This window comes from Theropithecus gelada, chromosome 8 (assembly GCF_003255815.1).
Source record: "Theropithecus gelada isolate Dixy chromosome 8, Tgel_1.0, whole genome shotgun sequence".
In the NCBI taxonomy this organism is placed as follows: Eukaryota; Metazoa; Chordata; class Mammalia; order Primates; family Cercopithecidae; genus Theropithecus; species Theropithecus gelada.
In genome coordinates, this window is record NC_037676.1 from 135,435,075 (window position 1) to 135,448,188 (window position 13,114).

Below are 13,114 nucleotides of genomic sequence, written 5' to 3' on the forward strand. Positions count from 1 at the left end.
AATCTGGGCATTAGCTTCACCTGGAAAATGTAGATAACTAATTTCTCTCCTAACAGTATTGCGAGGTTCTTAAAAGGGAAGAGAATTAAATGCCCTGCATAATTAGAAATTGGTGAACAGTAATTGGAAGACATTTTCATGACCAGAATCTACTTATGTTGAGCTCATTCATCACTTTGGACTGGGCCCCTTGTTTGGTGCTGAAGGCAACAATGATTAAAGTTCCCTATGCTTGAGGAGCCGCACGTCTAGAGGGAGATACAGACAAGTAAACAGCCAATGCCAGTTCTGTGGAATATATGTGATAATAGGGATAAAATAAAGTGGAGTCTTCAGGAGCAGAAGGGTACCCAAGTCATATTAGTGGATGTTTTCCAGAGAGGAGACCACAAGTTGAAAACCAAAGGACAAATGAAAATAAGCTTGGTGGCTGGGCGCGGTGGCTCACTCTTGTAATCCCAGGACTTTGAGAGGCCAAGGCAGGCGGATCACAAGGTCAGGAGTTCAAGACCAGCCTGGCTAAGATAGTGAAAACCCGTCTCTACTAAACACCCCTCCCATCACCAAAAAAAAAAGCCAGGTGTGGTGGCAGGTGCCTGTAATCCCAGCTACTCAGGGGGCTGAGGCAGACAATTGCTTGAACCCAGGAGGTGGAGGCTGAGTGAGCCGAGATCACGCCACTGCACTCCAGCCTGGGCGACAGCGAGACTCCATCTCAAATAAACAAACAAATAAATAAATAAATAGCTTGGCACAGAGTATTCAGGGATGTGGGGTGGTGTTGTAGGCACCAGTACTGAGCCTAGGAGCACTTAAGGCCTTAAAACATCTGGTGAGTTTCCACAGCCTTAGTGGCGGCCTCTCCCACTTGCTGGGAAAGCTCCAGGTCCCTTCTGAAGTCCATGTGAAATTGCCCATCAGCTCCCCATCTTCCCAGGGGTACTTCCTGGGACCCTGTCCATCCTTCTCTCTTCAGTGGTCCCACGTTCCTGCCCAGAACAGGACTGCAGGGTCTAAGACAGCGCCCTGCACTCTCTGTCCTAACCATGCCTATGTGAGTGACATTCTGGCCTTTGTGAGTGATGGTCACAATGGGGACACAGGCAGGGAAGCCACTAACCAACATCTATGGGGAACTGACTAATGTCTGGGCTCTGCCAATGTTCTGCCCCCAACCTGAGCTCCTTCTACTGTGAAAGATGATGCAGGGGCCTGTGTTTGTCCCAGGCCTTTGCTGGTCCTTTTCTAAGATAACCAACTTTTGGGATTTTTCCCATTCTCCTTGTCTCTTTCTCATTCAAGCCGAAGCTCATTGTGTCTCCCCACCATCTGAACGAATTCACAACCCTTCCTCCCTTGTCCTAGTCCAGCTGTTGCCAAACGTTCATGGAGTCCAGTTGAGTGCCAGGCCATAGGAGGGCATGATGGGGACGGAGGGGCCCCAGTTCCCTCACTGAAGACATGATATATCTGTGTGTCTGATTGAGGATCTGCAGCCAGCCACGGAAAAGCTGGGAAAAGGGTATCTGAAAAGAAGAAAAACAGGAAGCAAGGAAAAGTAAGCAAAAGTCAGGCCCTTTAGGCAGAAAGAAAACCTATGGATCTCACCTATTTTATTAGTGTGGAAAAGTCAGTGTGACCTCAGAAATCAGTCCAGGTGTCTGGACCTATCTGGTCCTGGAGAAGGAAAACATAGCATGAAAATGCCCAAGCTCTGGGTTCAGGCTCCAAATCCTCCATTCCTTCCTCCTTCAGGTGTCCTTCCTTACTGTGGTTCCTTAGGGTGGTGCTTGGCCAGGCTCTCCAGCCTTCCTGAGGCTTGGTTTGCTTAACTATAAAATGGCGAAAGAGAAAATTGCTGTCTGCACAGAGCTGTTGCGGGAATAAAATTGAATCATGGGCTGGGCATGGTGGCTCATGGCTGTAATCCCAGCACTTTGGGAGGCCACGGCTGGTGGATCACTTCAGCTCAGGAGCTCGAGACCAGCCTGGAAAATATGGTGAGACCCCCATCTCTGCCAAAAAATACAAAAATTAGCCAGGCATGGGGATGTACGTCTACGGTCCCAGCTACTCAGGAGGCTGAGGTAGGAGCATTGCTTGAGCCCAGGAGGTAGATATTGCAGTGAGCCGAGATTGTGCCACTCTACTCCAGCCTGGGTGGACTTTTGAGACTCTGTCTCAAAACAAACAAACAACAACAAAAAAGAATAGAATCATGGACTTGGAGGAACCGCTGGTCCCTCTGTGTGGCCTGGTAAAAAGAACACGAATGAGCACTGGCAGAGGGCACACCTGTGTTTGAAGCCAGCCTCTGCTCCTTTCTAGCTCTGTGTCCTAAAACAAGTTACTTAACATCTCTGAGCATGTCCTAGGTTAGTGATAAAATATATAAATGTCCATCTTTCGGGGTCGTTGTAAGGAGTAAATAAATTAATGTACATAAAAAGCACACAAAAGTATCTGTTACCCTGCGACTGCTCTAGAGGTGATTGCCATAATGAAGAAGAATATTCAAAATTGGAGGTGAATCTCGTGATTCTGCACTTTTTATCTGGATGTTACTGGCTCTTCACCATGGCCTTTCTGACTTTGTTCCATAGCGTGTATAAAGCACTTAATTTGTTCCAAGTTCTTTATAAGACTTTAGTCTGAGGACTGAAGCCCACAGCTCATTGCCCTTTAAAGGAAGAGCTATAAATAGTACACTGGGTCATTAAAAAGAGGAAGGAGTGCACCTGGAGAGCCAAGTACATGTAAATTTGGCCAAAGGAGACTTCGGGGCCCAGAGCGTTCCTGTCACCAAAGTCTCCCCTGGCTTCTGCAGAACTTTGGTCATCTAGGTGAGGGACCACAGGCCAGCCAGCTGTTCCCTCCAGACGTCTCCGGAAACCTCTGAGTCCCTTGGAAGGTAACAAACTCAGACCAAGGTGAGTCACATGCCTCCAGTTCTAGACAGCCTCAGCCCTGGGGGCAGAGGTAAAATGAACCCTGGCGGGGAGGGGCCCAGGCTTGGTCCCAGCAGGTGTGGTGCTTCCTCTGTAGACTGAACTGGAGGTATCTTGATGGTCAAAAGTCTGGAGAGTCAGAGAGGAGAGGAAGGGTGAGTCCTGACTACAACATAGAAACTGGATGATCTTGGCCAATTTCTCAACCCCCTGAACCCCAACGCCCTGGCTTTTTCATGTGCGTAATGAGATGCCCTTTGGACATTAGAAAGAATGCAGAAAGTGTGCCTGGCAATAATAGATGTTCAAGAGTCAGTTCCTCTTTCTCATCTTCCTCTTCCTCCTTCTTAGTGGTCTTAGCGTTTCCATTTTGTATCCTAAACATTTAGAAAAGTTCTTGGCACACAGTGAGTGCTTGATGGATCTTTCTGAGAGAGTGAGGAAGAACTCAGATATCCTCAGCTCAAAGTCTCTGTCCATTCTCACAGTGGGCCTGAATTCACTGTGGTGTGTGAAGACTGAATAATGGCCCCGCAAGGCGTTCATGCTCTAATGCCTGAGACCCATGAATGGGTTCTGTTCGTTACATGACAAAAGGCACTTCACAGATGTGATGAAGGTTAGGACCCTTAACATAAGGAGATTTCTGAATCACCTAGTTGGGGCCCAGTCTAATCACACGATCCCTTAACAACAGAGAACTTTCTCTGGCCACAGTCAGAGCAGTCAGAGGAAGAGGAAGGCAGAAGGGGAGGGTGCAGCTGTCTCAAGCCCGAGAAGGATTCCGCACACTGCTGCTGGGTCTGAGACATGGGAGCGCACATACAAGGACTGGACAGAGGCCTCTGGGAGCTAAGGGTGGCCCCCAGCTGACAACCAGCAGGGAAAGAAAAACTTCTGTCCTACAACAGCAAGGAGCTGGTTCTACCTGGAACCTGGAGCTTGGAAGTCAATTTTTCACCAGAGCCTCCTGTAACGAAGGCAGGCCTGCTGACACTTTGAGTTAAACCTGGTATGGCCCATGTTAGTCTTCTGACCTGCACAAAATGTGAGACGCTAACTATGGATTACTTTAAACCACTAAATGTGTGGTCATATTTCATACTGGCAATAGAGAAGTAATACACAAAGCCTCCAGATTATGAGGAAGACAGAAGCACCCACTTCTTTGGCAAATACGTCCATTTACCAAGCACACCAGAAGTGCAGCCCACACCACCATGGAGAGGTGTCACTGAGTCAGGCACTGCGCTGGTGGCTCCACGGACCACCCTTCAAGTTATCTTATTCTGAGGCTACGAAGGCTCCTGGGCCATGAGGCTGTGGCCTCCAGGGTGCCAGGCAGGACAAATTAGGACCAAGGCCTTTTGGCCAGGACAATCTGTGGAGAATGTATTGCAACTAAGCATATCCCAGGCAATGAGAGTCCAGTCATGTTCCACACAAAGTCATGATTTTCCCTGAAGATTCTGTTAGCTCTATGTTACAGGAATGTCCTAAGTTCATTCCCCCAGATGCCCCCACACAATTGTGTGATACACCACATCCCTTTCATGGGTCATGACGTGGCTGGTAGTGATCGGGAGCTGGTGGAGGAGACTGCTGGAGAGAGCTTGTCCCTCGTCCCCTCTTAAACTTAGACATCTCAAGAAGGTCATGCTTAAACACTTTGGGGTCAAAATCTTTTAGTTGTGGTTCCACATGCCAAAAAGGCAAAACCCTCCATTCTTCTCCTTGTCGACCTCTTTTCTTGCTCACAAGAATTGAAACTGGATCAAAACTGTGGGTGCATGATGGTTTAGATAGAGGTATGGTCCAGCTCCATCAGCTGGGCTAGAAAGAACCCGGAAAACCTGCCTGGGTCTTCGATGGCCTCCTCCGTAAACATCTCCATGGCACCTGGGAAAGGAGACCAAGCCGAATGTTCCTTTCTGAGTCCATTTCTAGTGTTAGTATTAGATATTTGTTTGTTATTAATAACTGTCTTCATTCCGCTTTCCCCAGTGAGAAGCTGAGGCTGGGGGAGTTTCAGTGGGAAAGTTAAGTCACCAGAGCACTCCCAAATGTCCAGAAGGAGTAGGGGCTCCGAGATGCATGAGAAGTGGATGATTTGCTTAACAAACAGTAAATAATCACCCAACAGAAGCCAAACTGTCAGGTATTGCTCCACTTACTTGTACATAAAATTCTTCATGTCATTCCCACAAGAAATGAACAGTGAAAAATCCATTTCACCCAATTCCTGCGAGGTCCTGCCTGAGTTCACACTGCTGTAGGAGGGGCGTAGACCTAAACAGTCTGGCATGAGGGCTCAAGCATGGCCACCTCTGCAATCAGAGGAGGAAGGACATCTGCCCAGGCCCTTTGGGGATGGGTTGTTACCATGCAGGGCACCGAGGGGCTGCTGTCGGGCAGAGGCATCAGGAGGATGAGGCAATGTCAGGGGTCAGCCTCCAGGGCACTGGGGAATAGTCAAAAGTGACCATGAAAATCTCCTGGAAAGCCCAGGAGATTCAGCTGTGATTTGAGAACTGTCTCTCAATTGTGCAGTGGCAGGAAGTCAGTAAGCTGGGCAGGACTGAGAAGGCATAGGCCTAAGGCCGGAAAACGTCCCCCAGGCCTCCAGACCCAGGCACGGCTCCTGTCAGCTGCTCCGTTGCAGCCGTGGAACCCCTTGGGTATCTCTTTGTGCTTTCCTGTGGGCAGAAGCCGGGAGATAGCTCTGGAGGGAATAAGGGGCCGCCAGGAACTCTCCTCCCTCGTGGCTTCACTGGCCGCAGAGCCGCCAGCCAGGCAGTGAATGACATCATAACCGCAGCCGAGCTGGCTCGCCGGGTGACATCAGGACCCCAAATAGCTGTGACATGTGTTAGCAGTTAGGAGAATGAGCAGGGTCGCATGGTCTCTCCTCCCAGTCATTGGCATGCCCTGTGGAATCTTTCTGGGAATTCTTCCCCAGATGGCTTCTTGGATTGACTTATAACTTTGATTACAGAGGCATTAAAGATCATTTTAAAAAGCAGACAAGCAAAAAGAGAGAAATAATATCACCCAAACCCCAACATCCAGAGAGAGCTTCTCATAACGTTTTGAAATACAGCCTTCCAAGCTTGGCCTATTTATTTATGTTTTAAAGAAATGTCATTGTGTATATTTAAGGTATACAACATAGTGTTATGGTACACATTTAGATAGAAAACGTCACCACCATGAAGCAAATGAACATATCTAGCATCTGATTTTTGTTCTTGTGGCAAGAGCAGCATAGGCCGGGCGCGGTGGCTCAAGCCTGTAATCCCAGCACTTAGGGAGGCCAAGACGGGCGGATCACGAGGTCAGGAGATCGAGACCGTCCTGGCTAACACGGTGAAACCCCGTCTCTACTAAAAAATACAAAAAACTAGCTGGGCGAGGTGGCAGGCGCCTGTAGTTCCAGCTACTCGGGAGGCTGAGGCAGGAGAATGGCGTAAACCCGGGAGGCAGAGCTTGCAGTGAGATGAGATCCGGCCACTGCACTCCAGCCTGGGCGACAGAGCGAGACTCCGTTTCAAAAAAAAAAAAGAACAGCATAAATCTATTCATCTAGCATGAACCCCATGTACAGTCAGCACTTCAAACTCGTGGGTTCTATATCCATCAATTCAACCAACCACAGATGAAGAATATTTCAAAAAAATAATAGACCAGGACAGTGGCTCACTCCTGTAATCTCAGCACTTTGGGAGGCCAAGGCAGGTGGATCACCTGAAGTCAGGAGTTCAAGACCTGCCTGGCCAATGTGGTGAAACCCTGTATCTACTAAAAATACAGAAAACTAGCCAGGCATGGCAGCAGGCATCTGTAATCCTAGCTACTCAAGAGGCTGAGGCAGGAGAATCACTTGAACCCAGGAGGCAGAGGTTGCAGTGAGCTGAGATCGCACCACTGCACTCCAGCCTGGGAAACAAGAGTGAAACTCCGTCTCAATAAATAAATAAATAAATAAATAAATAAATAAATACACAACAATAAAAAACAGTACAAATGAAAAACAATACAGTGGAACAGCTATTTACATAGAGATGATTTAAGTAGGCACAGTGGTGCACCTCTATAATCCCAGCTACTTGGGAGGCTGAGGCAGGATAATCACGTAAGCCCAGGACCTCAAGACCAGCCTGGGCAACACAGTGAGACACTCCATCTCTAAAAAGAAAGCAAAGAAAAGGAAAGAAAGAAAGTATTAAGTGACACTGTATGTAGTTTATATGCAAATAATGCGCCATTTTATATAAAGAATTTAAGCATCACAAATTTTCGCATAGGCAGAGATCCTGGAACCAATCCCCCATGGATACCAAGGGGCAACTATACGGTACAATTTTTGTTACCTACAGTCCTCACAGACTTGGTATGTTTAAAAACATATCCCTATAGCATATAATTACTTCAATGTGTAAACAAAAGTGATTCATCTGCTATTATTTTGTAATCTGCTTTTTAAAAAAAACTTTTAAATAAAATATGGACACTTACCATGTCATTAATTATTCTAAACCATTTTTAATCACTTTTTACTAGGCTAGTACTGAATCCTGCATTGTTGGGAGGAAGTTAGGTTCTGATATCTTAAGTGAAAATCCTAGATTGTCAAAATTAACGTTGAATGTCTATTATGTCCAATAGACATACAGAGACATACAGTTGTGTGTAGAGTACAGCCTCTCAACTCTAACACAATGCGTTCTCTTCTCCAGTGTTGGAGTAGATCCCTGTTTCTTTGGTTCGTTATTAAAAAAAAATAGTTGGCTTGCATTTGTGGGTATTTGATGCAAAAAAATATATACATATTTTTACCATTAGCATCATGACTGTTTACCTAGCACATAGAGTTAAATATTCATGTTACAGCATCACCATGTTTTATGCTCTGGGCCTTCCCTTTTGCTGAATATTTCTCAGCCTATTTTGACCTCCTCATTGAGAACTAAGCAGATGTTCTGAAGGTCCCAAATAGTCACACCATAGGCTGAATTGTATAGAAATTCAGTTCTTGGAAAATGTCAGAGTTTGAAGGAACATTTAAGATCATCTCACTTCCCCTCCTCTCCCATTTTTGAGATGGAAACTAAGCTCGAAGGGAGGAAGAGACCCCCAACAGATTGACAGTGGCTGAGCCTGGCCGACCTCAGCCCACATAACATGGACACCTGCTATTGGAGTTCCTGGCAGGGCTGACAGAATCTTGGGTATGATATAATACGCCCCCCTCCCGCACAGTGGCTTGACACAGTTTATCAGAGACCGGACTTCCACTCCTGGACGCGTGTACACACACACTACCATCTTATGAGTGCTCACAGGCCATGAATGCTCATGACTTGTCTGATCCTTACAACAGCTATGACAGGTTGTCCAGGGTCCAATTTATCATCCCCACTTCACAAATAGAAACATGCAGGCTCAGAAAGGGAGAGGAATTTGCCCAGGGTCACAAAGCTGGCCCCTGGTGTCTCCTGTGAGTCATTTATCTGACATCAAGTCCACGGCGTATTTTTCTTCATAGTATTCCTCCTCTGACTCACTATGTCACACTGTGTTTCATAAGTCAGTGGGGAAGTAGAGCCATTTCTCCAGTTGAGACAGAGCCTCCTGGGGAGTAAAGGCAGAACTAGAACATAGGACTCCTAGCTCCAGGCCAGCGGTCCTGGGACATTTACTCATCAATACACAGCCCTTGTTTCACTTAGAAAAAGGTCCCCCACTCTGTGGAGGCCCACCCTCTAGGCTTGTGGCTTGGTGGGCAGACCAAGGGCTGGAGTTCCACCACGACTCTTCCCCAACAGGAACTAAGCCGATACTATTGTGCAGGACACAACTTCCTCAGCCAGTTACAGCAGCCTCGTCTGGACTTACTCAACCGAGTTCTCTTCTGATGACAACATTTCTCTACCACACTGGCCACTCACATTGCTGTGGTAGCCATTACTTATCCCCAACTCATTGTCCATGTCTGAAAGATGCAGAATTTCCTCCAACTAGCCAGCCACACCTTCTACCCTGCAAGGGCAGTGAGAGAATGCAGTAGGCAAACCTGGGCTGTTAACCACCCAAAGCCAGCGCCTCCTGGCAGAAACCTTAGTGTTTCCGGTTGTAGACATTCAGCTTGGCAGAGTTTGAGAAAGAATGTTGTTTCAGAACAGCTTCTTGCAGAGGTCAACCCCAACTGCAAGGTCAGCCTTATTCACATCTCCCGCCCCTGCTCAGGTGGCGTTCCTGCCCTGCCTAGCATGCTCTCCTCTCTTCTCCCTGGTGACCTCCTCTTCCTTTTTGTGTCTCCCTTTCTGTGAACCCTGCCTTGGCCTCTCTAGGAAGCTGGGAACTCGCTTCTCTACTCTCCTACAGAATATCACTGGTGCCATTTACCACTTAGAACACCAACTTGTAATCAGTTACACGCCTGTTTCCTTCTCTGGACAGTGAGTCGTTCAAGGACTGAAAGGTGTCATACAGATATCTGTGACTCTGGAGCTTGTATAAATGACCTCATTTTTCCAGACTCTCTTCAGTCCTTTTTATGGTCACCTTTTCCTTTAATGAGAATAAATTGCTCCAGCTGCCATCTCTCATACCTCAGAAAGTCAATTGCCCTCCCTGTGAACTCTGGAAAGAGCAATGAGAGAGATTTTCTGGCAGTGGCCTGGGGAACTCACTATGTACTGCCTGGACAATAAACTTTCAGGGACCAGGAGCCCTCTCCTCCCAGCTAGACGGGCTGCACTTGAGCTGAGCTTCCCATTCGACTGGATCTTCCACCCCCAGTGGCAGGGACTGCAGCTTTTCATGGTGCTCAAGATATCCAAGCATGGAGCAACCTGTTTCCCACACAACAGCTATAAACAACTGACACCCAAATGCACTGAGCAGCCTGGCAATTAACCTCCACACTGAGAAGGCTGCTTTCTCATAGCAGAGGCTGTGCCCCTCCCCTGGGAAGTCACTCTTTGCCTCTCAGAGGTGATGGAAGGGTGAGTTTCCTGTGTCCTCTCCTCTTGCCAACTCATCCTTGGAAGTTTCCTTTTAGCAAGAACACCAACACCATGCCAACACTGGAATTCATTTCCAACACTGATACCTGACCAGTGGTGATGTCCAGACAAGCCATCCTCCTGTGCCCACCTCCAGTTTGTGGCCCCCTAAATTCCAGTCCTCCTCACTTAGCATCTGCCTCCTGCCCCTGCTGCCTTCTCCCTGAAATGCCTCCCCGATCCATGGCTTCGATTTTCACCCTCCTTTTCCCAAACCCAATTGCTTGCATAGTAGGAGTCTTCCTAAAGGCCGAGTCATAAACATGACCCACAAAAGATCAGGGAAACCACTGGATAAGTAACACAAGATCATTCTGAGCTCTTGGCCATCATACCACTGGACAACTACAATGTCCATCCTTCTCCCCAAGCCCAGCCTCCCACTAGCCCATGGAACTTTCCTAGTAAGAGCTGTTCCTATATTATCTTCCTCTTCTCTTTCCATATTGTGGCCTCTCCCTCCCTCTTCGCACCAGAAAAAAAATCTGAAATTATGATTATGTTATCGAGAAAGTTGTCTTCATCTGTGACTAGCCTATGTTCATGCCCTGAGGAGGGAAGGGAGAGAAGTTTGCTTTTCTTAATCCAAAAGACTTGCAGGGCATTTTTCTACACCAAAGAGCCATCCACCCATTTTCCTTCCCATCAGAATAAAAATATGAAATTATGATTATGTTATCAGGAAAGTTGTCTTCATCTGGAACTAGCCTGTGTTCATACCCTGAGGAGGGTAGGGAGAAAAGTTTTCTTTTCTTAATCCAATTGGCTCACATGGCATTTTTCTACATCAAAGAGCCATCCACCCCTCTTTTCCATCTTTAGCCCACCCGTTTTCCATCTTTAGCCCCACCAAAACAACATTTCCGAGGCTTTGAAATTCTAGTAGTTCCTTAGTGTGCACTTCAGCAGATTCCCTCCCTGCCCCTCCCAACTCTACTGATGACAACAGAAGGTCCCGTGTCCAGTGGAGCTTCCTCGGGGCACATGCTCTGTGACTTCTTTTCACTCCAGCGCAGTGTGAATGAGGGGCTGAGTGAGTGGATGCTCTATTTCTGTAGGTGTCAGGGGGGCGGGTATACATGTGTTGGAGTTGAAGGTCACATGTATGTGTGATTGCGTGTGGATGTACTCCCTCGTGCTGTTCCGGGAGGGATGTGTGTGTGCTGTGCACATGTGTGCTTACATGTGCTGGGGCTGGAGGTCAGGTAGCGTGCAGAAGAGGAAGAAATTTGTATAGGATTTGAGATTTCTCAGGCTGCCTCTTGCCAAGTGGTTTCCTCTGAAGCTCAGAATCAGCCCATATGGGCTGGGGTGGAAAATAACCACTATAAGCAGACAGTCCCTGACTCATTCCGAAAGCATGTGGGCCCACCACTTACTACAATGCGTCTCACAATTGAATCTGCTCAGCCTGCCTTCAGGCTGTGCCTCCGAGGCCCCATATTCCTTTCCAAAAGCTTGGGAGAAATGCAGACCCTTTTTGACATCCATCTGCTTTCTCCCTCCTGCCTGGCCCTCTTCCCCGGAGCAAAGCTCACACTGCCATTTCTTCAGACTCTGTATCCAAAGATCTCCTCATTAAAGCCTCTGTACTCTCCCCAAGAGGTCCTAGAGAGTGCCTTCAAGGTTCCATTAGTGTCCTTGTGGCCATGTTTGCTCTGTCTTCCCTTTCTGTCTCTCCTACTTGCAACCGCTGTGGAGACCCATCACCCCAGAGTCCAGTAGAAGCGACATTATTTCTGGGAAACGGGACCACTGAGACCATCTCCAACAGAGAAACCATTACAGTGTCTGCTTCTTAGTTCCATAGAATATGCACCTTAGACACTTCATCCGTCCAGGATTCTTTCTCTATTCCTAATCCTTTCCCCTAACCCTGAGGTGAGAGTATGGCTAGGTCGGGCTCACAGGTGAGACTCATGAATATTTGTTGAGTACATTAGTCAGCAATACGGGCAATCATTTTATATTCAGACCCAGCCATCTTGATGCATCATAAAGTGACTTGAAAATGGCTGCCTCGAAAAGTCCCACTTCACTCCCAGGATGGTGCTACCCTCTGTGCTTGGAGCCGTAGCCTACGTGCAGGTTATTGTCCTGAGCTATGCTGCCCTGCAGTACCACAGTGTGTACCTCCTGCTAATGACAAGAGAAGCAGTGCTGATATTCAGCTGGAATGCATCGACACACCTGTACTGGTTATTTATAGCCTGCAAGCACGGCCATAGGCTATCTGCTGACTGGTCGGTGCCCTTCCACTGCCAATGGTTTATATGCTCCCCTGGGAGGGAATCCCTCCCACCCACCTCCATACACACCCCCTACACACACGCACACTCACTCATGCATCTAGAACCTTGCTGCCATAAGACACCCTGGAGGCCCCCTTGCCAGGCCAGCAATTCCTCTGGACAGACTGAATGTTGTATTTCTGCCTGTAGCCACCTCTTCTTAGCACTCAGCAGACCATGAGCAGAGTCAGAGGAATACTTCACATAGCCTCCTATCTCCCTAAATCCCCTCTCCTAGCGCCTCTGTTCTTCCACTACTCTGTCCCTCCCTTCTGTACCTGCCCTTGATTTCTGTATAAAGTCCATTTGCTGCCAGGTCCTAGGGATGCCCTATAGACTTGGGCAATCAAAAGTAGAGCTCCACATGGCCCATGAGGCCACTGTCTCATGAAAGCAAAGGCTGGGCCATGGAAAAGAGATGTTACCGCTTACTGGTTGAGTTAGCCTTGTTGAAAAACTCTCAAATGGGGCCAGGCACTGTGGCTCATGCCTGTAATCCCAGCACTTTTAGAGGCTGAGGTAGGCAGATCTTCCAAGGCTGGGAATTCAAGACCAGCTTGGCCAACATGGTGAAACCCCATCTCTACTAAAACTACAAAAAATTAGCTGGGCATAGTGGTGGGCGCCTGTCATCCCCGCTACTCGGGAGGCTGAGGCAGGAGAATTGCTTGAACCTGGGAGGCAGATGTTGCAATGAGCTGAGATCATACCATGGCACTCCAGCCTGCGCAACAGAGCATGACACTGTCCAAAAAAAAGAAAAGAAAGAGGAAGGGAAGGGGAGGGGAAGGGAAGGGAAGGGAAGGGA